This window comes from Lepidothrix coronata, unplaced genomic scaffold (assembly GCF_001604755.1).
Source record: "Lepidothrix coronata isolate B3197 unplaced genomic scaffold, Lepidothrix_coronata-1.0 Scaffold27, whole genome shotgun sequence".
NCBI classification, from domain to species: Eukaryota; Metazoa; Chordata; class Aves; order Passeriformes; family Pipridae; genus Lepidothrix; species Lepidothrix coronata.
Genome location: NW_016690207.1, coordinates 2,776,089 through 2,803,764, shown reverse-complemented (window position 1 = coordinate 2,803,764; position 27,676 = coordinate 2,776,089). Strand labels below are relative to the sequence as shown.

At 49.2% G+C, this 27,676-nt stretch overlaps 1 protein-coding gene across 1 annotated transcript in view; it reads right to left on the bottom strand.

Moving 5' to 3' along the window:
- Positions 1-26,921, bottom strand: part of GRIK4 (glutamate ionotropic receptor kainate type subunit 4) — a 181,168-nt gene extending 154,247 nt beyond the window's left edge. Inside the window, exon 1 of the mRNA XM_017809444.1 lies at positions 26,725-26,921. The gene's annotated coding sequence lies outside the window, so the exon portion shown is untranslated. The remainder of the gene's footprint in view (positions 1-26,724) is intronic.
- Between the last annotated feature and the right edge of the window lie 755 nt (positions 26,922-27,676).

The window sequence follows — 27,676 nt, the reverse complement described above, 5'->3', positions numbered from 1 at the left end:
CCAGGGTGCCATTCTTTATTTTTTCTCCTCCTTGCTGCTCTCTTTTCTTCACCCCTCCAGTTCACCTCGCTCTCCCCTGGGGTTTCTTTCTCTCCACAGCTCCTGGCTGATGGACCCGTGACCACCAAGGCCCAGCAAGGCTGATCTCACCCCTGCCCTGATCAGGTTAATGGCTCCTTCTCCTTGCTCCCTGCACTCTGGGAATGAAGCCTGGTTGCCCTTTCTTCTGCAGGTGGCAAAGTCCCAAGGGGAGGGAGGGGGAAAGAGGGAAATATATCAACAGATCCCACAATATCCCAAAGATCCCTTGTCAGGCAGAGCCTGGGCAAAGCTGCCCTTCAGCCCTGTCCAAGCTGAGCTGCTGCTGGCTGGGGAACAGAACTCATTTTAGTTATCAGTGCAGGGAGAGAGATTAGAGATGTTCTGGAGAGGAGAAAAATCAGGGAACTGAGAAAGAAAAGGTTCTCGTGGAGAGAGAGAGGAGACATTTGCTTGTCAGGTACAAGTAGAAGCCAAGGGAGGAAAAAATGAGCTGAGAAATGAAGGACAGGAGAAGGGGGAAGCCAAACTCCAAAGAGCAGACACTGCAGGCTGTTCTACCCTGTGCTTCAACCAGTTTGAGTAAAGAGAAGGGTTTGATGCCACGAGATTCTTGCTCCTCTGCAGCAAACAGAGCACACAAACACGGGCACACACTTTCCACTGGCTCCCAGACCCCAGTTTAGGCTCAGGACATTTTGCAGCTTTTCCAAGATGTTGAAAAAATGACAGAGCAGACAGGGACAGATCTGCCCAAACCCACCCACTGGGTCTTGCAACAGCGTCCTCTGCATCTCACCCTTCCCAAAGGCTCCCCCAGAGTCCCACCACTGCTCAGCCCTCCCCTCTCCCTTTCCAAGAAAACTACACATGGATTTCTACCCTGTTCCTGCTCCCAACGTTATCTCCTCAGCCCACAAACTCCCCTCCTGCACCTCCCACACCCCAGAATCCTGCACACCTTCCAGCAACCCTTCATGAAGCTCCTGCCTAAGCTCAGGCACAGGCAGGTACTCCAGCCTGGCTGAAAGCTCAGCTGAAGCACAGCCAGAGGGAAGAGGTCCTGCAGGAAGGTGAAATGCAGCCCCTGGAATGGTCTGGGAGCAGGAGAGCCAAGGAGAGGGGCAGGGGATGCAGGAGTTGGAGTTGGGAAAGCAGGGGGTGCATTTCTGCCTGATGTTACATAGATAAAGACAAATATATACCAAGGAGCACCTTGAATATGTGAATATCTATCATATTATATCATTTTCCATCTCACTCTGCTCAGCATCACCCACCTTGGTGCCTACAGGGCAGGCAGAGGGGTGCCAAGTGGGTTCCCAGTGGGTTCCCAGCTCCATGTGCTGTCTCAGACAGTCCCAAGGGAGCAGAAAGGGACACAAATTGATGCAGGAGCACACCAGCCCTTCACAAGCTCCCCTCCATCTCATATGGTCCTGCACATCCCCACAAATCCAGGAGGAAAGTACTTCCAAGCAACACACAAAACTCATATGAAAGGAGAAAAAAAAAACCCAGTAGCAGGTCCTGGAAGGGAAGACAGTGAGCAGTGTAGCAGATTAAAGCCACGGTATTTCAGCACAGAAGAGGGAAAAAATAATCCAACCTCGTGCTCCTAAAAAGGAAGGAGTGGGCAACACTTTGCTTATGGAGATTTCTCCCTCTGAAAAATTAATCCTGACAATACAAAGACAGAGACAAGAAAGGAACAACTCTCTGCAGAGCACCCAGGAAAGAGAAAGCCAAGTTTGGTCAGGAAAGATGATTATTTTAACATAATAATGCCTCCCCCCTCATGCATTCTGAGAGAACCTGTTTTGTGTTTTCTTCTACTGCCAGGCTGTAATAACCCCACAAATACTCAGGCAGCCACAATAAAAGCCTCATCAAAACAAAGGCCATTATATGGAACATATTTTCAATAAAACTAGGAGAAAAAAAAAAGAGAGAGAAAAAACAATAAAGCCAATATTTTCAGAGCAAACCCTCAGTGCCTCTTGCCCACCCCTTTCATGGGTGCACTTGCAAATCACCTCAGTTCTGCTGTTCACCTCAGGTTTTGGGGGTCACGGGCAGCCCTGAGGGAAATGTACTTTCCCATCATCCTGGATGATGGCAGGAGAGGGCAAGACCTTATTTCCCTGACCAATATTCCCACATGGATGCAAACCACCCTTGACCAGCACGGCGGGGAGAGTGGGGAATACGATTTTCCTGATTTTTTCCTCAGTTGGGCAGAACCTCCACAGCCTTGAAAGGCAGCACACCTTCTGGGCTGGAGGGGCAGCAGATCCCTGAGGTGAACACCACCTGGATCCAGCCTCCCCTGGGATGTTCCTGTGGTCTCCCTGCTCTGGCTGTCAGCCAGAAGAGGAAAGGACAGAGGCAGACGTGAGAAACATCTTCTCCCGAGGTTAAGTCTCTGCTCAGCCCTCATTAAACAGAACTTAGGTCATATCCTGAAGCGTAAGAACTCATAACTTCCTCTTTCATTTATGCTTTTACACTTACAAGCCCGTAAAAAGTCTGATAAGCCACATAAATATCTACTCTGGGTTTCAATTATACCGAGTGACAATGAACACCATGGGCTATTTTCCCATGATACTCAGGAATTAACCCACATCAGCAACTCAAGTTTGACTTTAAATTACCTTGTCTTTCCTGATGGCTTTGCCTGAAAGAAAGTCTTTTAGGACAGGGAAGGGCAGTGGAGGAGGAAAGAGGGGATGGGGGGACTGCAGTCCCCTCCTGTCTCTCTCCTGTGTGTCAGGAGAAAACCCCATTATAGCCTTTTGTTGTTCCCTCACTTCTAAAGTTATTGTCACAAGTTTTTAAAAGATGTCAACAATGAAGGATCCCATTGTTCTCCTAATTAATTCTGCAATCTCAGTGAAATAATACAAGTGCAATTGTAATTCCAAGCTCACCCCTCGACCACTGGAATCAACTAATTAAATAACAATCAGTGCTACTGCTTGCATTTAGAAGATGGACTATTCCTTTTTATTGCTGCAATTAGGGAATGCACTCAATAATGGGAATGAAATACAAATTTACCCAGGAGCCCACTAAATTATGGCCATTCATACTCCCTTGTCTTTTCATCCCAGCACAAAAAGATGGCAATTTTCCCCTTTCCCAGCTTCCTCAGCTGGAAAGGGCAGTGTGGAGCTGGGAGGCAGGTTCCCAGCTGCAGACAGCCCTGCTGGGCAGGCACCATCTCTCCTTCCTCCCAGTCACAGGATAACCTCTGTCTGTTTGATGAAGGTCCCTCATAATCACCCCAGAATTCACTGTTTATTGACTAAACCAGCGTGGGGCTGCAGACACACTCCCCCAGAGATTTGGGCTGAGCAGGGAACTGTCCTGGGGTCACTGGGAATGTGCAGCACTGCCCAGATCCGGGGAGAGCCAAGGCAAGGACACAAATCACTCCTGCAGTGCCATCCAGCAGCCCTGGATGCTCACAAGGGTATCTCTCCATCCCTGGAGGTGCCACCCTCCACACCAGCGTGGCCCCAGCAGCACATTGCAAATCCCTGGGATGCCCAGAACGTCACCTCTGAGTGATGGCCAGACCACATTATCTCATGCAAATGCTAAACATCATGTTCAGAGCAAGGACAGTACTTAGAAAAATACCTGGGGGATACAGTTATTGATTTTAAATGGGGATATATGGACAGAACTGTCACACTTGGAGTCTTTCCTTCTTCTATCCCACACCTGGACCTCCAAGTCAGTGGTTATGAGGTCCTGTGCTTTACACAGGGCAGTGCCAACACTTCCCTCCCAGTTCCTCCAGCCTTGTCCCAGCAGAGTTGGAAAAATCCTCTCTGTGGAGTCAAGGCAGAGTCTTAGACAAGTTACATCCTGTCTGGAGTGGCACTGGCCCCTGAACTGTAAGGGAATGGGTCCCTCCTGCAGTGAGGACCCAGCTCGAGGAAATTACTTTATTACCAATCAAATCAGAGTAAGATGCCGAGAAATAAACCCAAATCTTCAAACAGCTTTTCCCCGCTCCTTCCCTTTTCCCTCCTGTGCAGTAACTTTTGCCCCTTGTTAAATCTGTTCTCCTGGAGTGATCCCACCACTGCTGATGGCTTTGTCTTGGGCAGCAGCAGGTCTGCCTTGGAGCTGGTTGGGATTCTCCCCATGGGACATGGGGGAAACTTCTAGAAGCTCCTCACGGGAGCCACCTCGTAGCCCTTTCTGCTACCGAAACCTCAGCACACAAAGCCAGCACAGCAGAACAAACACCCCTGTTGGCACATCAGTGACTCTGAGGACACGAGCCCTGATTTCTCAGTGAAGAGCACATCCCTCTGCCTCTCCCCTCCACAGCTGCCAGTCCTGCGGGCTCAGATGGAGATTCGTGCTGGGTCTTTTCTTTTTTGGCCATTATGAGTCATAAAGAGCACAGAAGCCAAATGCAGCCTGCAAGGCCCACTGGGCCCAGGAGAATCTGGCTCTGTTTGCAGGGATAGAGGAGTGTGATTGCCTGGCCCTTCAGCTGAGACTTCATTAGCACTCGTGGTGATGGCCCAGCCAGAGCAGATGATGACTCTCCTCCAGCTGCTCTGCTCTCTCTGCAGGGCAGGCAGGAGCGAGGAGAATAACCACAGAGAGGGCTGGCTAAAATCAGACAGGTGAATTAGGAGGATGAAAACCACACTGAAGTGACTGTGAGATGGTCACTGACACCAAGAAATGATGCCCATGCCCGAGGGAATCATCACGTGCACCCAACAGCAACCACCGGAGAAGTCCCAGAGGAGGAACGAGCCACCCTCTCCCTCATCCTGGTGTGGTGACAACATCCAGATTGATGAAGGGACTTGTTTATATTCAAATCAACATGACTTCAGCACAAATTGGTAGCTGACCTTGTGCTTCAGTACTGCCTCGGTGGGAATCTGAGGTGCTTTCCCCCAGGAACTGCAGCAGAGTCGGCTCTGGGACCGGACTCCTGGAAGTTGGGATGGGATGGGAATCTTCAAGGCAGTCACTCCAATAAAGGCAAGATACACCCACTGCAGAAGCAGGGAGATAACTGGCAAGGACAGCAGAGGCAGGAGGAGGTGTGAAAATTAAATTGGATAAAAGGCAGGTGCTCAGGGAGGAGCGGAGGCTGAGGGGAGGGGGAAGGCAGGAGAGGTGGAGAAGGCAACTAAACACAACAGTACTGGGATTGTGCTGCTGTCACTGGGACTTCAAAACATTTCCAAAATGCTCCAAGAAGAAGAAACAGAAGGAGCTTTAAGCTGCATAAACAACCCATCACCCAGAGTCAGAGGAAAAGTGTATCTTGGCTCTGCTCTGGCCCTGCTGCAGAGTCAGAAAATGCACATTCCCAGTTGGGATCGGGGTACTGGGCACAGCCAGGAGCACAGGAGAAGCTGGAGGGGTTTCTGGGACAGAGGGAAGTGCTGGCAGGGCTCTACCACAGTGTGAGGAGGGCTGAGAACATCCCTGTGACCCTGAAATCCTGCAGAGCCCAGTCTCCCCCAGGCAAAGCATGCCGTGTTTTATGGAGCCATAGGATTGTTCCCAGGCTGCCCTAAAGAGATGAGATGTCCAGGGCAGAGGGGAGCCAGCAGGGTGAGAAAGGGAGAGCAGGTCTGTGCTCTGCTGACTGAGGCATCATCACGAGAGGGATATTTCGGATGAGGCAGCATCCGTGCTTCAGCAATAATGAACTGTGATTACACAGGATGGTGGCCAAAACGCATTAAAAGCTAAAGCTGGGGAGAATTTCTCAAATAGTTTTTGTCAAAAGAATGGCCCTTGTCCAAAAAAAAAAAAAAAGGAAAAAAAAATCATTAATTTTTTGCAATTCAGCCCCCTCACCAAGAAGTTTCCAATTTTTCCCCACAAACCCCTCAAGTAACACACTTAATTTCTCTCTCCTTTATTAGGGGTTACTGGAGAAAACAGCTCTTATCAAAGGCAAAAATAAGAAGGGAAAAGAGAGCAGAAGGGAAAGGAGACCACGAGAAGGAGGAAACGTGACTTTTGTTTTTCAGCTCCAAAACTGCAACCATTTTTCCACCTATGTATTTTTGCTATTTTGGAGCCTCCTCCAACTCTCCCAGGTTTACTGAAGCCTACACAGAGCAGGAGGCAGATGGGATAATCCAGGTTCCTCCATGCCATGTGTTTTCCCTGGCTGGGTCAGCCCCCAGGCTGCCCACAGGGATGAGATCCCAGGATTTTGGGGGAGATGGAGAGGGAAGGGGGCTGACAAGCAGCAGGGACACGACCTGCATTCCCCTCCCCTCCCCAGTGCAATTGTTCCCATGACCTAAAAGCCAAGTGCCTGCATTCAGGGACACAGCAGTGCTTCCAGCCTGCTGCCAGGAGCCAATACTCCAGTTGATTATACTATTCATGTATTTTTACATATCCAATGTCACTGCTTTCCCTCCCACTTCAGTGGCTTGGAGAAGTTTCCTGCAACAACTGCTGGGAGCCTCCCTCCTCTGCCTGGCTGCTGATGCCCAGCTTGGCCCCTCCTGGCTGCACTTTGCCACATTTTCACCCAGAAAAGGTGCCAATGGACAGAGTCAGGTTTATTCCAGGTGCTGCCACTGATTTCTACGTCTTTCTTAGGATATTTCTATGTTACCTGTTCACTCCTGGCAAAAGGGGCAGCAAATGGAACAGCAAGAAAAATCCTGAGAGGATGAAAGCAGCAGCACATCAGGGGTGCTGTGTGTGTCCCCTCTCATGTCTCTGACCTCTGCTTCCCTTCTCCAGCCCAGATATTGCACTGCCAGTCACCCTTCCCCTGCTCCAGGCTCTCTGGAGCAGAGCCCAGGCAGATGTTCCCTTCCTGCTGCTCCAGGACCAGTTCCAGCTCCCATTGTGCCTCCAGTGCCCCTGCATGACCACAGAGGGGGTTCTGCCCTGGTTGGTCCCCCCTGGTGAGCAAACAGGCTCCCAACCTGCTCCTGCTCCCTGCTGGCAGCTCGGAGCTCCAGGAGGTTTGGGAGAGCATCTGCTCATCACCCAGTGATGAACTGGAGCAGTTTGGAGCAGAGCTCTTGTGTTCAAGTCAGGAGCCTTTTATCTGAGGAGTCGGTGACCTGAACACTGTGCCAGGAGCGCAGGAATCCAAGGGATGCAACACTGGTGGCTGTGTTCCCACCAGTCCCTTCTGCCTGTGGCAGAGCCTTTGGATAAACAGGATTTCAAACCTGTTCGAATCATCTGGCTTTTAACAGAAAAGCCACCCGAAAAAGTCTGGAGGTTTTTCCCCTAAAAGAACAACGAGCAGCTGGTCTCATTGGAGACGATTCCTCCACAACACACAGTTTGTTGTAAAGTTGGTTTTATAGTGACCAAAAAAAAATAAGAAGATGTTTTCCCTTTCCCTGCTCTTTGTGTGAAGTCTGGTGGCCCATGAGCTTGGTGGATCTCAGCTTCTAGAAGCAAAGAGACCATCAAAATTTGTAATTGTTCCACAAGATCAGATGCTGCCCTGGCCAGTCCTAGGTCTGGTTTCTGACCAAACCAAAAGATTTGGAGCAAATTGCAAGGAAAAGGAGATTAACCTGTCCTGAGGGAGAATTATGCCCAGCCTTTGCCACCTCCAGCATCAGAAAAATTCCTATTCTTTAAAAAAAACAATAAAATAAAATATCCTGGCTGCATAATACTTGCACTTCTCTATTTTGATTCACCCATTGTCCCTGTCAGTGCCCAATCTGGATGACTTTGAACTCAAGGATATCTTGGAGCAGCCAGAAGCTGCATTATATGGAAAAAGATGAATTCATTGCTCACAGAAACATTCAAGCAGAAACTCCCCTGTCCAGGAGATCCCAGCAGAGATCTCCCTCATCCCTGAAATCCAGCCAAAATCCCCTGCCAGGACTGGAGGGGGAGGCTGCAGGAGATGTGATCCCTGGGACATCAGCCCAACCATCCCCTCACTGCAAACAGCAGCCTGAACTAAGCACAGTGGAAAGTAAGCAAAACTCTCAATTCATCCCCAAAACAAGCAAATTTCAGAGCAGAATAAGGTTCTTCAGTCCTACAGCAAAGCAGGGAAAAAAACCAAAGCATCAACAATAATTCAAACTGCTGCTTCCAAACCTGGGAAATCATGAGGCTCCTCCTTCTCTTTCTAAAGGAAAGACTTTCATTCTTTTTCTATTAAAAATATTGAAAACCAAATCTCTCCCATTGCAAGACCTTAAAAAGAATAAATAAATAAAAAATTCATTGTCAGGGATGGGAAAGTAGGGCAATCCTACAAGGAGAAAGAAGAGGAAACCAGAAGCATGAACCACAGCACTTCTGCCATCAACTTATTGAAAGCTCTAATCACAATCCCATAAAACAGTTAACTTGATTAAGCCAAGCATGATTTAGGCAAGGTTCCCCCACTGCTGTTCCTTGTTTTCCTGACAAGGTTTGATCTGTGGAGTGCTTTCCATTCCCTGTGCCAGGGTGTTCCAGGTCGCTGGGGATGCAGGAGGCGCCTGCACCGCTCTCCTCTCGTGTTCCCCCTCCCTGATGGATCCTGCCACGCTCACAAAGCCAATTTTCCAGCAGTTCCCTTCCCCATCTGCCCCCACTTATGCAGTTGGTACAACTTGTCCCAATTCCTGCCTGCTAATTAAAGGAGGAGCCTGGAGATGATGAGAGAAAGAGAGAGAGAGAAAGAGAGAGATGCTCTCCTTGGGTGCAGCTTCAAAAAAAAACCATCTTCCCAGTGACTTTGTGTTTGCTGTGATGTTACCAAACCCCCACAGCTCAAACCACATGAGGACACAGATTTATGCTGCTGAAACCAAACAAATAAGCAAAAAAACATGCAAAAAACCAACCCCAAATGAAATTGTTCTCTTCAGGCCTGGGGCAAGGTCCCCCCTGGCACTGGGTTGCTCCATCCCCAGCTGACCCACAACCCCTGGTGGGTGGGAACGGGGTTGGAGCTGCCACCAAACCCACAAACCTGTTGCTGGGTTGTATTCACGCTTGCAACAAGTGTCTTTCCCCACGTCTGCAATATTTCATTTGAAGGATGGGTGTTTTGATGATGTACACGGAGCTGACAGGGAGAATGGGCTTCTGCCTAACTTCCAACAGGTCTCCCAGGATGCTGATGCTGGAGGACAACATCCTCCAAGTCCTGCTGAGCAGACCAATATCAGCACAGAGCCAATAACCTGTTATAAATCAACACCAGCACTCCACTCCTGCTCAAGTCAGAGTAATTACACCGTGCAGCACAGCCCAGGGGTGCCCGAGCAAGTCTCTCTTGGAGAGAGACTATTTACAAGGGCACAGAGTGCCAGGGCAAGGGAATGGCTTCAAACTGGCAGGGAGCGGGTTTAGATTGGATATCAGGGAAAAATCCTTCCCTGTGAGGGTGGGGAGGCCCTGGCACAGGGTGCCCAGAGAAGCTGTGGCTGCCCCTGGATCCCTGGAAGTGTCCAAGGCCAGGCTGGACACCTCAGAGAAGGTGTCCCTGCCCATGGCAGGGGGTGGAATGAAGATCTTCAAGGTCCTTTCCAACCCAAACCATTCTGGGATTCTGTGTGAGCTGCTTCCCTGCAGCCACTGCCCCCTGATTTGGATTTTGTCTGCCTTTGGTGACACCTTGACAGTCCAACAGCCAGGGGGTCACTGCAGCAGGATGGACCAGCATCCCTTCCACACAAAGGGAAGAACAACCCACACATAATTAAACCAGCAAACAGCAAGGACTGAAAAGGCTGATGTGGCACACGGGGAAGACCTGACATTTGAAAGGACTGGTGAGCAAGCGTGGGAGAAACAAACATCTTCCCTCTTTAACCGAGCACGACCAGGCTGCAGCAAAATAAGCATTTTAACCACCCATTACAGACAACTTGAAATGAATCTGAGAGTCCCAGAGTGCAGGTAACAATCTGAAAAAAAAAAGCCCTGATTGGATTTGGTCCTGCAACAACCATATTTTTTCAGCCTTCTCACACATTTGATGAGAAACTACCCCTTCACATGCACAAAGAGGGGATGTTCTGCATGGGCAACATGAATATACACACAAGCAAAGCAGCTGCACTGAAATCCTGGCCTCTTTGCTCTCCCATCCCTTGGCTGTCCTCCCTGCCACCACCACCAGACACCTGCATCATCTGCAGCCATGAAGATTATTAATTTTTTAAAGAGTCATTTGTTTTAGCTGCTTCCCTGAAAGCCAGCCCCAACCTGGGGCCCTTCTGCTGACACAGGGCCTTTAAAGAAAAAAAAAAAGCCTTATTGTTGCTGTCAACGTTTACAAATTCTGCTGTACCCATCTGTCCAGTTAATTACTTTGTGCAGTAGCCTGTTAGCTCCTTAAAAAAAAAAAAAGGAAAAGCACCCAATTATCATTCTGGGCAGCTCCCTGGATCCCAGAGAAGCAGCACATCCCCAGTGTGCCACGAAGGCTTTTGTTACCCTTGTAAGCCGGCAAACAAGCAGAGAGGGGAGTGCTCTGCAAGGCTCCCTTCATGCTGCTGGGATGAGGGCAGAATTCCCATCTCCTGCTGACGTGGAGCCCTGTCACTGTGACAGCTCCTGCTGCTGCCAGTGGGTCTCCCTGTCTCACCCCTGCCCAGCATCTCCCCCTCCATCCATCTCTCTCACCTCCCCAGACCATCCTTCCCGTGTCCCTGGGGCTCCCAACGCCAGGGAGGTGACTCAGTGGCCCCCATGGGGACACCCAGCTCTTCGGGGCACCCCCTCCCATGCCCCCCCCCCCCCCCCCCGGCCCGTGGTGCCCGAAGGGGACGGTCGGTGTGGTCGGTGTGGTTGAGCAGGACAAAGGCAGGAGGGTTTTGCTCCGGGCTCGGCTTCAATGAGAGCATTTTTCTTGGAACAAGGGGCTGAATTCAGCTGCTTGGTGCTGTCTGACTGCAGTTTGTTGCCAGAGTAACGGAGGCACTGGAGCTGCCAGGGCCACGCTTCAGGGGAGGGAAGGGGCTGCTGCCTGGCACCCGCCTGCCATCACCCCCGGGAGGGCAAAGGGGCCTCTGGTCCCTCTGCATGACAAGCTCAGCCCCAAAAGCTCCCAGGTGGGAAAAAGGACAGGCTTCTGGAGATGCAGAATCCACTCCTGGCATGTTCTGGAGATGCCTCAACCAACTGTGAACCAGCCACTCCATCCCCCTGTGAGGTGGGGACACCATCACCCTGCTCCAAGACCACCCAGAGCTTCATGTCTCCAAAACAGCTCCACCTTGCTGCAGCCCTGGAGACTGTAACCCAGGTTTTTCCAAAGGTTTTCCCACATTTGAAGGCCTGGATATTCAACAGGCTGGCAGTGAGGGCATCTGACAGGTTAATGCATCAGATACCTCGTGGAGAACGTGCTGCGGTCTGAAATAAAACACCGCCGTGTCTCCTGCTTCAAACAGCCAAACCTGGCCTCAGGGAGCCAGCAGGCCAGCAAAAGGCTGAACAGAAGTGGTTTTCTTCCACAGGGAGGATATAATTTGTGCTTTGTTACAGTGAGAGTGCTAACACAGCCCTGTAAGACAGAGAATGCAGTCTCTCCACATCAAATCAAACACCCCGTGATTTTCCTCTTTGCAGGCAGAAGTTTCCCCGTCTCGCAGCTGATCCTGAAGCTCTGCAGACCACCAGGCAGCCCACGCCTTTCTCTCCTTCCCCTCTCCCCGTGCTTACAGATTTATAAATTGGGTTTTCATCTGGAACCTCCTATTCAGCTCGCTCCCCGGTTTCTCTTTTGTGGATTAAAACAAAGCAGTGAAAGGACACAAATATGGGGAGGGCCCCCCTCGATCTTCTCATCGCTCTGATATCAGAGCACCACAGAGCCAGGGGAAAAAACACTCCCAAGTCAAATAACCACAGACCCAGGCGGGCTCAGCACTGCGTGGCAGGAGCTCGCTGTTCTCCTGCCCGTGCAAACGAAGCCCACAGCCCTGTCACACAGGGCTTTTAAGACTTCCCTGAATATGAAGGAGCTCTGTGTCTCTGCTGATTCCCTCTCACAGTCTCTCTGAAGTCGGGAGACCCAGCCAGCCCCGCCACGCACACCCGACTCGCTCCCTCGCCGCCTGTTTTGCAATTTTAATTTCTCACCTTCCTAAACAGCAAAAGATTTAGCATGCCCTAGTCAGAAATATTTAATTTTCCGAATTTATTTTCTTTTTTTTTTGATCCTTCCAGAGTCCTGAAAGCCTTAAGGTCTCTGATGTTTTCCCCTATAAGGCTCGTCACAGTTTACATAAACCTGCTTGAAAAGGATGCACTGCACATCACGGGGAGCAGAACCACCCCCAGTGTACAAAAAGGGGTGCAGAGGTGCCAGTGCACTGCCAGACCAGTTTATTACTGTAAAGTTTGGGGAATGGCCTCAAACTGAAAGAGGTTTAGATGGGATATTGGGAAGAAATTCTTCCCTGGGAGGGTGGGGAGGCCCTGGCACAGGTTGCCCAGAGAAGCTGTGGCTGCCCCATCATCCCTGGAAGTGTCCAAGGCCAGGTTGGATGAAGCTCTGAGCAACCTGGGCTAGTGGAAGATGTCCCTGCCCATGGCAAGGGGTAGGAATGACATGATTTTTAAGGTCCCTTCCCACCCAAACCATTCTGTGATTACCACAATCTCTAATCAACCACGGACTGTAAAAGAACGGAATTTATCTCATGTCCCTAACACGGAGACCTCTACTTCTTGCTGAAAGTTTGGCCTGTGTTCAAGAGCTTCATATGCCCTGCCCAGGGTTTCATGGGAGTCTGTGCAGGGCTGTGAATTAAACCTGAGTTTGCAGCAGCCCAAGGTGCTGCTCGTGTGTTATTGTCAATACCTGGCACGGGTGGTTAGGAAGCTAAAACAAGGTATTAGGAGAGAGCAATTTAACCCCAAATCCCCTTGCCCCAAAGAGTCTGCCAGCCCCAGAACCAGGCTGTGCCAAGCAGAGGTTAAGTTTGGGTCTGTCTGTACAGCCAAAGCCAGGCAGGGGGACAGTCTCTGCCTCTGGGCAGTGCAGGATGTGACACTGATGGAGGGACTGTGGGAAACGGGGAGTAAATGAAGAGCTCTGTTAGTCCTCCCGTCCATCCAACAAGCTCAATCCTTCCAAGCCATTTGTCTAATCTGTTCTTTAAAATCTCCAGTGACGGATACTCTGCAAACCCCCTTAGCAATCTATTTTGGCGCTTCACTATTTTTACAGTTCCACGACGTTTCCTGATGTCCAGCCTCGATTTTTCTTGCTGCAATTTGTGCCGTTGAGGAGAGTTCATTGCCTCGCTTTGAGATCGTTTCTCTCTGATTCCTGCGGGCATGTGTTCAGCACTGAGATGGCTGCGGGTTCCCAGGCCTTAATAAATCAAACATTACAGAACAGAACTGATGGCCCATCTTATTTGAACTGCCCTCTGCAAGCCCAGCTCGGAAATCTGCTGCTGCTGCATCGCCATCCAAAGCTGTGCATGTGGCCCAGCCAAAGCAGCAGCACAAACGGGAGCTCTGGGGGTTACAGTCCCAAACTGGCAAGCAAAATTAAACAGAAACAGCCACTTTCTAAAGGCACTGGCCTGGTTTTCCCCTCACACTGACATGGCAGATGCCAGCACTCAGATTTGGGCACCCAAAGAATCGGTTTCTGTTTCAGACAAGCTCATTACCTACAGAGATGCAACAGTCCAAGGGTGATTTTTGTGCCTAAACTGCAGACTAGAGCTCCCAACCTTTGAAACACTGGCTGGGGGCCTTGGGAAAGCAGAGGAGAGGGAAGCAGAGCTGTGCCAGAGCACTGGGACCTGGCAACCACAGACTAGGGCCAAGGTGACACAAGTGAGTTCTGAAACAGAGTAATAGGTGGAAAAATAGATGGAAAAAATTGCTGGGAAGCAAATGGCAGAGAAGCAAAGCTCTCTGAGTAACCACGATGCAGTGAGGGGCACAACCTCACACCCGTGGCTGGAGCAGGACTGGGGAACAACATCTCTGCTCCCAAATCCTCCTCACACAGAGACTTCCCTTGTTGATTTGGCTCTACACCTTTACTTCTGGGCACTCAGCTTTGGGAGGGATGTGACTCCAGCCCCAGAGCTGGCTGGGACAGTTCTGAGTGTGGTTCTGCTCAGCTTCTTTCTGCTTTCCTCCTGCCTAAACTGCCTCCTCCTGCCTTTTCTACACCTGACACTGCAAGGACCACGGGACTGAAAGGTTATCCCTCCCCAGGCAGATGGGAAAAGGAAACAAGGCAGCAAACTGTCCTCCCCCCTCTCTGTGCCACTGGCTGCTTTCACACACACAAAGCATCTTGCCAATACCTGCCTGGCTGCAGAGAGCTGGAATCCAGACAGATGCCTCCATTAGAACCCTTTCCTCCTGTTTTTCATCCTCCCAGACCACTCTATAATGCTCTTACACCCTTGGTGCCGCTTCTTTATCTTTCTTTAGCTCCCACAACCTCCTTTTTCCTTCTTGCAGGCACTTTTGCCCAGGAAGGATGGGACAAGCAGGCCCTAACTAATCACCTGAGACATTAACAACTGCATACAGAATTATTTGGAAGCCCTGTTTCCCTGATGAATTCCATCCTGTGCCTCTGCAGGCTGGATCCATTTGTTCCCTGCCTTTTGCTCCCAGATCCCATAAAGAACTTTCCCTTGTCATCATTAGGGCTGGTGTCTTTTTCTGTTCACTGAGTAACTGCTCCCAGTGGCTCCATGTTAAAATAAATAAATAAATAAACAAATGAAATTCCAGGTTACTTTGTTTCAGTTGCAAAATAACAACACCCCAAATACAAAACAATTCTCATGGACAGGAGTGGATACCCGACAGGAAAACACCCCAGCACACCTCATCCTGCAGGAACAGGGCAGTCACAGACACCCCAATCCCACCTACAAATCCCTGCTGTTTAAATTAAGGATCTACATCCACACCTTGGAAAACCAGAACACCAAAAAGCCAAGGCAGGTACAGCAGCTGGGTTGATAATTCTCAGCCTCTGAAGGCCATTTCCCCAATAATTAGAGGGTTTTGGATGCTCTAACAAGGCGAGCACCGGTCCCACCCACGGGGCAAAGTTCAGGGAGAGAATCTGGAAGAAAGTGAATAAAAAATGTGCAGTGAATTAAAATTCAGGAGCTCGTCATCTCCGTGGGAACACCCGAGTCCACAAGACAACAGCTTCCTCTAATTTAAAAAAAAAATAAAAAATCATCTCAATCTGTTTTCTACTGTCTTTTTTTTCTTTTCCTTTTTAGGAAGGGTATTTGAATTTTTTAATAGATACTCATGGCTGCGTATCCAAAGGTTCCCACATCCCAAATTATTCAGTTAAGACAGGCAAAGCAGGGTCATAAAGATCCAAATTCTCACACATCCTTTATGAATATATATATATATATATATATATATCTCCATTGTTCTTGGAGTGAAAGGCCACTCAAACCATCCACTTGCTCTTCCCAACACTGTCAGCATCCTAAAACGCCACGACCCCAAAGCACATCCCAAGTGTCAGTGAACCCAGTGCTCATCACCCTAAAACTAAAATTCATAGATTTTTAATTTTTTCTTTTAATCTTAAATCAGTCCATCAAGCTGTCCAGGCAAAGCAGCTGCATTTTAGGAGGTGGGGAGAATCGTTTATATTTAAAGTACTGTTAGAACCATTTGTATTTAAAGTACTGGTAGATTCCCTGCCTTTTTCTTTTTTTTTTTTTTTTTTTGGATCCAGGAGCATTCCAAGGGTTGAGTGACTTCAGAAACACACAGTGCCAAGAAAGCATCAGCTCAAGCAGCAGGAGTTGGGGGCTCAGGGATGTGACCAAACAGATGGAAGAACAGACTCTGGGTCAGCTGCTGGGTGTGCAAGACAAAGCCTCGTGTGAGAGAGGCAGAGAGAGACAAAAATCATGGCAGCAACTCAGCAGTGAAGCAGAAAAACTCAGGTGTCCCCAGCAGGGGTGGAGGTTCCTGCCTGTGACCTCGTTAAAACATTCAGGGTCAGTGCTAAACAGAAAACATGGATAGTGCTGGAATTAAATGATCCCTAACGGGTCATCCTGCTGGGAACAGGGAGGAGAGGTTGGGAGACCAGAAACACCCTCACACTGCAACACCAGGCCAGTTGCTGAGAGGTTCAATGCCTCAGATTTTCACTTGGACAGAAGTTCGTCCCTTCACCAGGAAATAAACTCATTTTTTCACCGGATTGGAGCTGTTCATTAAAGCACAAACACCCCTGTAATGGAAATAAAACGAACTAGAAACCTTATTGGCGCTGGAAAGGAAAAGGCAGCACGTTTCCTCCAGCCCTGCCATCCATCAGGAGTCCTGATGGTCCCACAAAACACAGCCCTCTGTCAGGAATTCCCAGGATACAACATGGGGATGGTGCTCTAGCAGACATGCACTGATCTGACTAAAAAGGCCACAGAACCACAGAAAGGTTTGGGTTGGAAGGGACCTTAAAACCCATCTCATTCCACCCCCTGCCATGGGCAGGGACACCTTCCACCAGCCCAGGTTGCTCCAAGCCCACCCAACCTGGCCTTGAAGCACCAGCCCACACCCAAACTGGGGAGATTTTCAACTTTTGAATCATCCTCTTAACTCTTGAGTCTCCTGAATCATCCTCTCCTGGGCTGGAGGCAGGGAAGAAAGGAGACACAGCTTCCCACTGAAGGCACCAGCTCTTCAGTATCAAATTTAGGTGGTGTGAGAGAAAAAAAAAAAAAAAAGAAACTAAAAAACCCTTTTCAACCAGCTTGAGTGTCCACTCCACAACAGGCTGCAGCAAAACTCTTCATTAGTCATGGCTGGCAAACTTGAGAGGAATAAAAGGAATCAATGAGTAATGCAACTCTGTAAAAACACAACGGCCTCAATAATAGGAAAAATCAAAACCCAGCACGAAAACCTGCACGTAAACAAAGCTGCAGAACCAGGAGGGCCCGAGCCGAGGTCTGCAGCCCACAGATTCCATCTGTATAACTGCATTTTTGAGTGTTTCATCCATCCCCAGCAGCTTGGAAATGGTGGGTTTCTAGCCCTGACATATGCACTAATGCACAGCCACAACCATCATCTCCCTCGTTCTTGGGAATCCCTTCCAAAAATTGCCACTCCAAGGAGGAGCAGGTGAGGGGTAAGTGTTCCCATCTAGCATATGTGACAGCTCTAAAAGCTGCATTTGTGCAAGCAAATGGAGCAGAGCAGCTGCACTGTATTAACCCCAGTGAGAGTTTTGTGACTGGGAATCTGCTCAATAAACAGCCAAGGAGAAAACTGCTCCGAGTTGTAAGTTCAGAGCAGCATTTCCAGCTCCTGGAGCATCACCCCACGTTAATGTGCCACATTCCAGGAGCTCAGGCTTTCCAGCAGGATGCCCCTCACCAAAAAAATAAAACCATGAAGTCGACCAGAACAACTCGACCCACTGCAATTCCCAGCAGGATGAGCCCTGCAGGCAACACAAACTCCATCAGTGACCTCAGCTCGGGGCTGGGAAGAACGATTTGATCGTTCAGCCCCTGATTTCTGATATATTGCTAAAAATCTGGGATCCCCAGCGAGGGAATCTCCACCTCCATTTCATCACAAGCAAGTTTCTAATCCTCCTTTCAAGTTCAAAGCTGCGCGTTGGCAAAAACCGAAGAGACAAAATGACTGGAACTCCTCTGTTTTTACCACCACACCTTTATTAAGTCATTTTCCTGTTCCTGAAAGGCACCTCCTGATGTGAACTTGTGCTGCCCTTTCCACTTCTGTAACAGCTGCAATAAACCCTGCAGGATTCTCCTCCTGATGTGATGATATTCCCACAGACCAAGGAGCCACGGAGCAAATTCTTATACAATATGATAATAGACTTGGTCTCCAAAGGATAAGCATGTCAAGATACAGAAAATCACTTTTTTCTTACCGATGCAATAAAGATGTGATTGAAAATGTCGTGTTCTGGGTCTATGAGCAATATTCTCATAACTCATCATCTAAAACAAATTGTTCTATCATTTGTACAAGTTAGAAGATATTCCAAGTCAGACAAGCTGAAAGCAGAAGTTTAAACATATTCAGCATGGCAGAAGGAATATTAATTTCTCTCCTCCCTATACAAATGTTAAATCTCAGTTCTCTCACCTCGGGTTAATTAATCTTTCTGAAGTGCTCAAAGCCCACCAAACACACACCAGGAAGATCTTTCAGCCCAGGAAAGCCCACCACAGATCTTGCAGCTTCCACTGCAAAACCTGGCAGAGGAGAAATAACTGAATATGCAAAACTGTGTTAATGCCACAAAGCCTCATTCTTTGAGGGGGGAAAAAGTGCAATTACTCTGGACACAGAGGTGGATGCAGAAGAGGGGCATGGTTTGGTGCAGGGCATCGCTGGGACGTGCTGCCAGCCCCTCCTCTGGGTCACAGGAGGGCTCTGGCACAAGGTAGGACCGGTTACCAGCCACCAGCACGACCTGCCCATGATTACCTGATTGCTGAGCCATTTACACAACAGACACCATTAAAGGAGAAAGGCTTTGGCTTTTCTTCCCCCACCTCCATTCCCATAAAACACTATTCACTCCCATAATTGGACCCTCGGCAACAAAGAACCTCTAATGAACCAAGCAATTTGTGGGGAAAATCAGGACCCTAAATCCACGCAGGCAACAGCTCTTGGACCGAGTTCAAACACGTCCCCTGCTTCAACTCTCATCTAGGGCCACTTAAAAACCCTGAAGTATTAAAGCATTAAAGGTACTTGGGAGAGAACAAGGATGGTGTGCAGGCTGAGCTCGCTCCAAAGAGGAGGAGGAGGAGGAGATGCTAATTGTACAGCTGGTAAAAGGGAAACACTGGGGGGAAAAAAAATGAACAGCCAAGACAGTTTAACTGGTGCAAGAGCAGCTCTGCTGTCTAATCAGGGGTAGGGTGTCTGCCGGAGTGGAGAAGAACAGATCACATCAAGGCAGAGACAGGCAATCAATGAACACTCAATTAACACTTACAATATTACTAACTTAAGCAAAACGTGGTTTTGCACGTGGAAATCTCTCCCCACCACTGATACAGCACTAATTTAATTTTTCCTCAGTGCGCCAGCATCAAGCATTGAAAGGCAAGCAAAAATTCAGGTGCCACCATCAGAAAGGAAACATCCTTCAGTTCTGCCGAGGGGGGGATGGAGACAAGGCAAGGCTGTGGGATGGTGGCTACACGGCCTCCCTGCCCAGATCCCTTGTGGAATGTGGTTTGTTCCAAGCTGCATTTTCCTGCCACTGCTCCTTTCCCACTCCTGCCTTTCCCTCTGCAGCTTTAAGGTTGGTGAGGAGCTGAGGATGAGGTGAGAGGAACCCCCCCAGACATGCCCTGTGCCCTAATTAACGTGCCAGCCACCCACTGAGGGGTAATGATGCCTCTTCATCTTCCTCCCTGGCTTTGCTGAAGGTGTCTCAGGTGGGGGCAGAAGGGGTTTGTGGTGCAGCATCCCTGGTTTCTGTGCAGGAGCCTTGGAGTGTCTCATGGAAAAGCAGAAAGAACGTGGGTCTGGTGAAAGCAGAACCCCTTCAGCCACTTGAGGCATGTCCAAAAGGCTCTTCCTGCCCTATCAGCAGTGGGAAGAGGGGATTCTTTAACTGGCTGAGACCTAGACATGGGCTTGGCTGACAGCAACCCAACCTTCCAAACTACAGCCTCAAACCCTGCAGGGTTTTGCACCAAAAAAAAATAAAAAAAAATAAAAAAAAAGAAACATTCATGGCATAACTGAAATATCTGAAGGGCAATAATGACCATTTTGCAAATCTTGTTTTAGCTGTGGCTGGCTCACGGTGAGTGTTTTCCCCACACCAAACCTGCAGTTGACCTAAGAGAACACGGCAAGATGTATCATTTCAATTTAAAACCAGCAAATGTACCAAGCCCTGGGTAATTTGCTCCTGTGCTTAAATAAAAAGCTCTACAAAAATAAGACATGCCTTTTCCTTGTCTGAATTTATCTGAGCAGCCAGCCACAGAACCACGTCCTGCCTTCATACCTCTGGCCAGCAGAAGTCTCTTCCCCTGCCTAAGTACTTACAGGCAATAATCAAATCACTCCTTTAGTTAAAAGAAACGGGTTGAGCTTCAGTCTCTCTCTCTCCAGCCTGTTTTACAGCCCTCACATCACCCCCGTAGCTCTGCCCTTATCTCTCTCCAGTTTGCCAACATCATTTTTAAGGTATAGATACCAGGACTGCACACAATGCTCTTCCTGCTTGTGTTCATTATTCCTTTGCTTAGACAGCCCGAGATAGCATTAACACTCCTGAGAATTCACAACACAGCACCAAGACCAGCTAGTTATTGATAAGATAACAAAATTAAGCTCCAGCTTCTCACCTTGATGTGGCGACTCCCAAGGGGTCCCTCTCTCCAAGTGTGGGTTTCCCTCCCTGCTCTGTTGCTCTGGATTAGTAAATTATCACACCCCAACCAAGCTGTCTGGGTGCTTTTCCACAATAAACCAGGATAATTGACTGAACTTTCCCAGCCTGTCTCAAACCCTCAGTGTGGGAGCACAGGAGGTGTTGGCTCAGAGGACTCATGGGGGGCTGGTTGTGCTGCAGACACCCCAAAACCAGAGCCTGGGCCACCATCCACGAGGGAACTTGTTGCTGTGGGGATCCCAGGCAGGGCCAGGGGAGTCCTGGCAGGTCCCAGCAGCTCTACTGCAGCAAAGCCAAACAAGCTCCATCCCTCAAATCCCAGAATAAATCTCCCAGCCTGGGACTCCAGCGCTGCCATCAGAGCATTTCCTCCAGCTCAGGACATACCTCAGATCCTCCTGCCTCTCCAACACCAACAGTACAAGGACCTGGGGGGCATGGGAGCCAGGAAAGGTGGATTCTGGCTGGGGTTTGGGTGGATTTTGGGTTGCAGACTCCCCACCCCTGGCATCTCGTACCAGATGGAAACTGCAAACTCATCCCGGGATCTGGACCCAGGGCTTTGCTCCCAGCAGTTTTCTCTCTCTCTCCCTCTCCTTTCTCTCCCCCTGTCCCCAGCCCTACCAGTTGGAAGCTGATATGTCTGGATTTTTCACCCACAGTCAGAAAAAAGATTTGTCATAGAAAATGTGTGAGCACTGACATCTTAAGACAAAAAAAGACGCAGATTTCTCGACTGTTCACAGCACATTATGGAAATACATTCTCAGGGACTATTAAATGTGGGGATTATTGACTAGATGAGCAGAAGCTCAATGGACTAGCTTGCAAATATGTCTTTAGACAATTCTTAAAATGCAGATTAATTATCTAACAGACCAGAATATTTTTTTTTCCTACAGACTTCCTAATGATCTGTTGCATAAACAAACATCCAGACAGTTTTGTTTGCATTTGTGTTGACTGTGATGTTCTTCAATAACTAAATAGTGACTGAGGAGACTTAAATCTTATTTAACACCCAGCAGGAGCAGAACAAAAGGCACGTCAGTCCAAATCACTCAAAGACACGTCTCCTGAAAGACCCTTGGGAGGTCCAACTATCAAAAGACCCTGTTTCCCAAACACAAAGCTCCTGACACACCACAGAGCATTAAGTTCTTTATGTGTTCATGCCATTAGGCTCCATTAAAGCAACTACAACATTGATTCCATCATTTAACCACTAGTGTCCCCTTTGAAAACAAACAAGGAATATTATATTACAGGGGTATTTTTCAGGGCTCTCTGCAGATTCAGGAAAATATCCTTGCTGGAATTACGTGTGGAAGAACTGTACAGCAAGAGGTTAAAAGTTGGGGGAATCACTGCACTGAGCTCACCTCCTGATTCCTTCCAGCCTTTTCAGTTAGAATTGAAAATTCCCATCTCGATTTTCCATTTGCCATCGATATAATATCGAGCCCAGCAGTCATTTCCTCACTAAAGGTAATTAAGAAGTTATTTGTCAACTGTGCTTTCAGCTTCCGACCACTCAATTCCTTTATGCCTTTTCTGATAGGTTGAGATGCTCTTGGATATCAAAACCAATGCAAAGCAAGTGTGAAACATTATTATTCCAGCTTCACACCCACTTTCCCTCGGTGTGAACAATAATGCAAACTGCAAGACAGTGATGAATTGGACCTGGAGAGGACCAGATGCTCTGTGAGCATTAGCACAGGCTCTGCCCCAAACGTTTCTCAGTCTTAAAAAGAGATGTGATGCCCTGCTCCCAGAGCTGCCCGTGCACACACACAATCCTTTACCACCAGATGTTACCAGATCACACACGAGGTGGAGTGAAAAACGGGAAATAAGCACAGAGCAAACAAGAAAACAGCAAGGGCAAACAGCCAGCGTGGGTAGAGTAACATGTATTTTGACAAGCCTTTTTTTGAGGGGTGAAAAATAGCAGTTTTGGCACATGTTTGCAGATCAGCACTGGTTTCAATGAACCAGGGTTTGCAGGCGGGCTCTGCCCCTGGCTCAGTCACTTGACCCAAAACAAGCCACATTTAGAGCAACTCCATCAGAAGCAGCAATTTGCTGCTTCATCACAGCCTCCAAAGAGAAAGCACGGGGCTGCTGCCCAGCAGGAATCCCACTACACACTCAAACATCAGTGGCAACAAGCCTTGCAGTCCCTCTGCCTCTGAGCAGGGCCAGGGAGCCATCAAATAAACCCTTCAGCATCCAAATGCGACGCCTTCCTTCAGCAAAACGTCAGCTTCTGTCACTGCACCACAAACCCTGTGGTTTTCAGTGCAAAGTTCGTGAAGAGGTTAGGGCTGGACAAAACCTTGCAGGGGCTTTTAGCAGCTCATCCCCTCCCCAGGAGGCCCAGACTGTCTTTGCTCTCAGACTCAGGAAGGGGAGAGAAGGTGCAGAGCCACTGCCAGGGAGCAAGAGCTGATTTTCTGCTGACCCAGCTGAGGTGTGATCACCCAGCTCATCGGGCTGAGATCTTAAGGACATAAAACTGCTCCTGGAAGAGCCAGGGAAGGACCCACAGAGCCTCCCAAGGGGGACCAACGCAGGGAACCGGTGTCACACAGCACAGGGAGAGCTGTCCCCCACCAGTCACCCTCCTCCCCCCCAACACACACATTGAAACACTCCCAAAAAGGTAAAAAAGAAAAAAAAAATCAAACAAAAACCTGCTTTTTAAAAATAGCGAGATCTACAAGGAGCTGAGCACATGCCTGAGTGGGTGGGAAATTAGTATTATTATTATGACTTTGTGCTCACAGGGTCTGAGACCTCAGATGACTTGTTTGTGCCCGGGATGAATTTTTGCAGACTCATTATAAACCCTTGAAAAGCAGGGTTTGTAAGGTCAAAGAAGAACTTCCATTAACTGTAGCCCAGCCAGGGATTGCCAGTATAATCTATTTCTCCCATTTATGAATATTCAATAAGGCCAAGAGGAAGCTCCTCTGCTTTATTTCCACATCGTTGTGCTGACGCTGAGCTAACCAAATAAACAAACTGAAGAGAGGGTGGGGAGGAACAGAGAGGCTCAGGGAAAAAAAACCACCAAAAACCAAAACCACAAATGCCTGGCTCTCTCTCCCTCATGAAGGATGCAAATAAATTCTGCAGACTTTGAAGTCAGGAGATCTCAGCAGAGATGAAAATCCCCCTGGGCTGGATGGCTCACCGGGGGCTGGGCTCAGGCGTTTTTTTGGGTATTGTGTTACAGAGCTGCTTCCATGCCAAGGATGGGCAGGATAAACATTGGTACCTTGACACCTGACTGAGACCTGGCTCAGGGATTTGCAATCGAGCAGAACCCAAATCCTCTGGGCTCTGTAATCCCCCCTCCAGGCACTGTGAGACCACAGACTCATCAGACACTTCACAACAACACTCCCTCTCGAGAACTGGGAACACTCCTGAGCCTCTGGGTTGGAGGCACTGCTGGATCCATGGAGATGGACAGCTCACAGCTCTGCTCCTTCATCCCTGACAAATCACTAACACCCCATCTGTCATCCATCCCCTGGAAAATCCAGGGGAAGGTCCCACCACAAGGAGCTCAGCAGGACTCAGCAAAGTTCCCTCCGTTCATTCCAAAGCAATCCACAGCCCCTGCTCCAGCAGCAAATCCCTGACCTGAGAGGCTTTGGGAAGAGCAGCCTGTCCCTGCAGACACCTCTCCCCACAGAGCCCCCGAGGTGGAGGGCACTGTTGGCCACCTCACAGCACCTCCTGTGGCTCCCCGTCACCTACAGCTCATCCACACAGCCCCGGGAACCTCCTCACCTGCACACACAAACCACACCATCTCCTCCTGGCAGAATCCCACAGAATCCCTCCAGGTCCCATTATCAGGGAAGGATTCACTCAGGGTTTTCTTCTTGTAGTTCTGGAGCCCGAGTTACACCAACTGCTGCTCCCAAACCACTGGCACACTCACAGCCAGCAGCCTTCTCTTCTAATTCTCACAAAAGCAAACCCTTTCTGTTGGCACATTGGCTCTCCCTAACCCAGCTCTGATCCATTTCCACCTCCAAATCATTAAAGATAATAAATAAGCCCAGCCTCAGCGTGAGGAACCTTCACATAATCACCTATCTCCCCTCCGATCAGCACTCGACCATTACACTTCTATTTTCTGCAGCTTAACTAGGAAAGCCAGCACTGAACTCTGCCCCTTATCCCACAGCTATTTATTGCCCACGTTCTGCTATTTATTTCCCAAAATAGTCCCTTTTGGGTGGATTTAATGAAAAATCCAAATAAATTAGGTCCGTTGGAACATGTTGAGCTCCTGTTTTCTCAGCCTTCCAAGCAGCATTAGGAAGGAAGGCTTCCCTACTGGGCACCCATCCTCTGCACATAAGCTGAGGTGATTTGACCTCAAGCTTAGACCCATCCCAGTATTTGAGTGATAATTAGGCCCTCCCAGCAGGCACCCAGAAGCAAAACTCACCTGCCTGACATCCCAGCTCTTCCCCAGGTCTGATTTCTGGAAAGGCAGCTCCTGGCAAAATTCCTGCTGTATCCATCGGCTCCCTCTGCCCACTGGGGTTCCTGCCTTGCTAACTGCCCATCAAGGAGGAGGAGTCCTCCCCTTCACACCTGCTGCTCGTTTGCACCTGACTGACCTCAGACCAACGGTCCCCAGATCTCCTGATTCACAACACCTGATTCCCAACACCTCTGTCCCTTTGTTCCTCTTGGAACAACTCAGTCAGTGCTAATTCACTGCAGGTGGGGACTGCCAGCTCTGTCCTGCCCATCAGCCACTCCCTGTGACCTGCATGGAAATGTTCTATCCATGGAAGCTGTCCCTGCCCGTGGCAGGGGTTGGAAGGAGCTGAGTCCTTTCCAACCCAAACCATTTTGTGATTCTATGATCTGGTTCTCACTACATTTTCCTCCACCTTCCCCACCAGTAACTCCCACATCCACTGTAGCACACCAAGTCTTCCACAGGCACCAGGACAAACATAAAAACCATGGTAATGTTAACTGTCCTTCCAAGCCACGTCCCACAGAGCAGGTGAAAAGTTATCCTGGGGACCCTTAAAACTGCTCCATTACCTCCTCACAGGTTTTACAACTCCTTTTCTCTCTCCAAGTCCCCCCTTTTTCTTGTCAGAGAAGCCATGGCAGGGTTAGTAGCTCCCCTGAGGGTACAGCCAGACAAACTGGAGCTCCCAGTCTCCTGAGCACGGGCACAGCTCTGCAGCATTCCCTGGGTCTCCTTTCCAAGCCAACTTTTCCACTCCTGTACAAAGCTTTCCTCCTGGAGTTTCTCATACCCCACTGATTCCTCTGTGTCATCCCCTCAAGTCTCAGCAACCCCCTCCAAGCTGTTCTCATCTTGCTCAAGCCCCATTCCTGTGTTCCTCCTGTTCACACACACAGCAAGAGGTTCCTCATTTTAGCCGATTCCTCAGCCTTTATGTGCTGCCTTAGAAACCTCTTGCCCAGAAAACATTTCTGAGAAGACTTGCAGAACATTTGTCTTTCCTTGTGCCTGCCTGGAAGCACGAAAAAAAAACCCAAACAATTCAAACCTGACCCTAACAAGTGCTGCCCATGAAGAGCTCCCCTAAAAGACAGGGAGAATCAATACCCACACCTCAGGCACATCATCAGGCCTTTAAAAAGGGCAAGACATCGACTGCCTGCACATACTTAGTGCTGACAAAAAACAGAATAAAGCTCAAAGTACCTTAAAGAAGATGAAGTTTCTTGGAGGAGGGAGTTCTCCTCCACCAATATGGCCCTGCCGCGTCTGATTTTGAGCAGGTATCTGCTCCTTCATTCCCTGTGTCACCCCTCCCTCCTCCTCCCCCCTGCTTTTCCTCTTCTGAGGCCAAAGCTCATCCTTCCCATGCAGGCTCAAGCATCACCCAGTAAAAACACACAGCTCCTCCTCCAGCCAAAGCAGCCCCAGGCCTCTCCTGGTCTCCTCTGTCCCTATTTCACATGGAAAACCAGCAGCTCTTCCCAAAAGAGGAGCCTAAACCCACATGGCCAAAGCAGCTCCCGTGGCAGAACACAAAGATCCTCCATCACAGTCAGATTCTCTCCCACCAGAACTCCTTCAATCAGCCAGGATTTAGCTGAGGATTTTCCCAGCTCCTGGCTGAGTTTTAACTTCACTTTCTGCTTTTCCATCAAGCAAAGACATCAGTGTGAGCACACACAACACACGGGAGATGCAATTCCCTGGCACATTTAAGCTTTCAGAACAGACAGTCTGGAGGCAGCACTGCCCCTACCTGCTTTGCTGCTCCTTTGATGAGCTCCCTGAAGACCAGGTCCCTCAAATCATCCTCCGTTCTCCCCCAGATTGCTGAGTGCTCCTTGGCATCGAGGTGTCCAGGCCTTTGCCAGCCCGCATGACTCCTTGGCTTATTTTCCTTGCACAGCTTGCAAAAGAAACCTCCAGCAAGAAACTTGCAGGAGCAGCAGCAGCTCTGTCTCCGTGCCTGTCCCTCTCAGAACTGCAGGCAGCTGCTCCAACCCCCCCCACCATTTATAACCCAGCCTCACACAGGTGATTCTTTTTAGGGAGATGTTCATGTCTTTACCCCAACTCTGGTCTGTCCTCACTCACAGCCCTTCATTTTGGGGGTTCACCTTCCTCAGGCCCCCTCTTCCCACCCCCAAGAGCAGAGGCACCATCCCCACAGGCGCCAGAGCACAAAGGGTTAAGAGAAATGGCCATTTAAAGGAAAAGAAAAGAGCATTCTCCTTCCCTGTGCTGACACATTCTCTGCTCAGCACAGCCTGTCAGCTCCCTCTTCCCCCATCCCAGCTCCAGCTGTCTCATCCCAGGGTAGGAATTCACATCAGGTGTGGGGAAAGCACCACCTGCAAACCAGAACGAGCCACGCAGCAACTTTCCCAACTTCTGCCTTCGCTAATCAGGCCCAGCCCCGAAATGGAAACCGAGAGGGAAAGGTTCTGCCACTCGCCATCGATTTCTCTACCCAGATGGTTCCCTTCAAATACACAGCTTAATATACATAAATACTAAAGCAGACTTGCATCAAGACACGTTAAAAATGCCTTGGCACGGTGGGAGCCTCACTGCAGATGGCTCCTACCCCTGTGTGAAAGAAGACTAAAGCAAACCATGGCAGGAGAGCACCCGGCACAGTCACATCCACCTCCTACCTGTGAGCACACACGTCTGAGCACCCAGGAGCTGGTTGCTGGGTGCTGTCT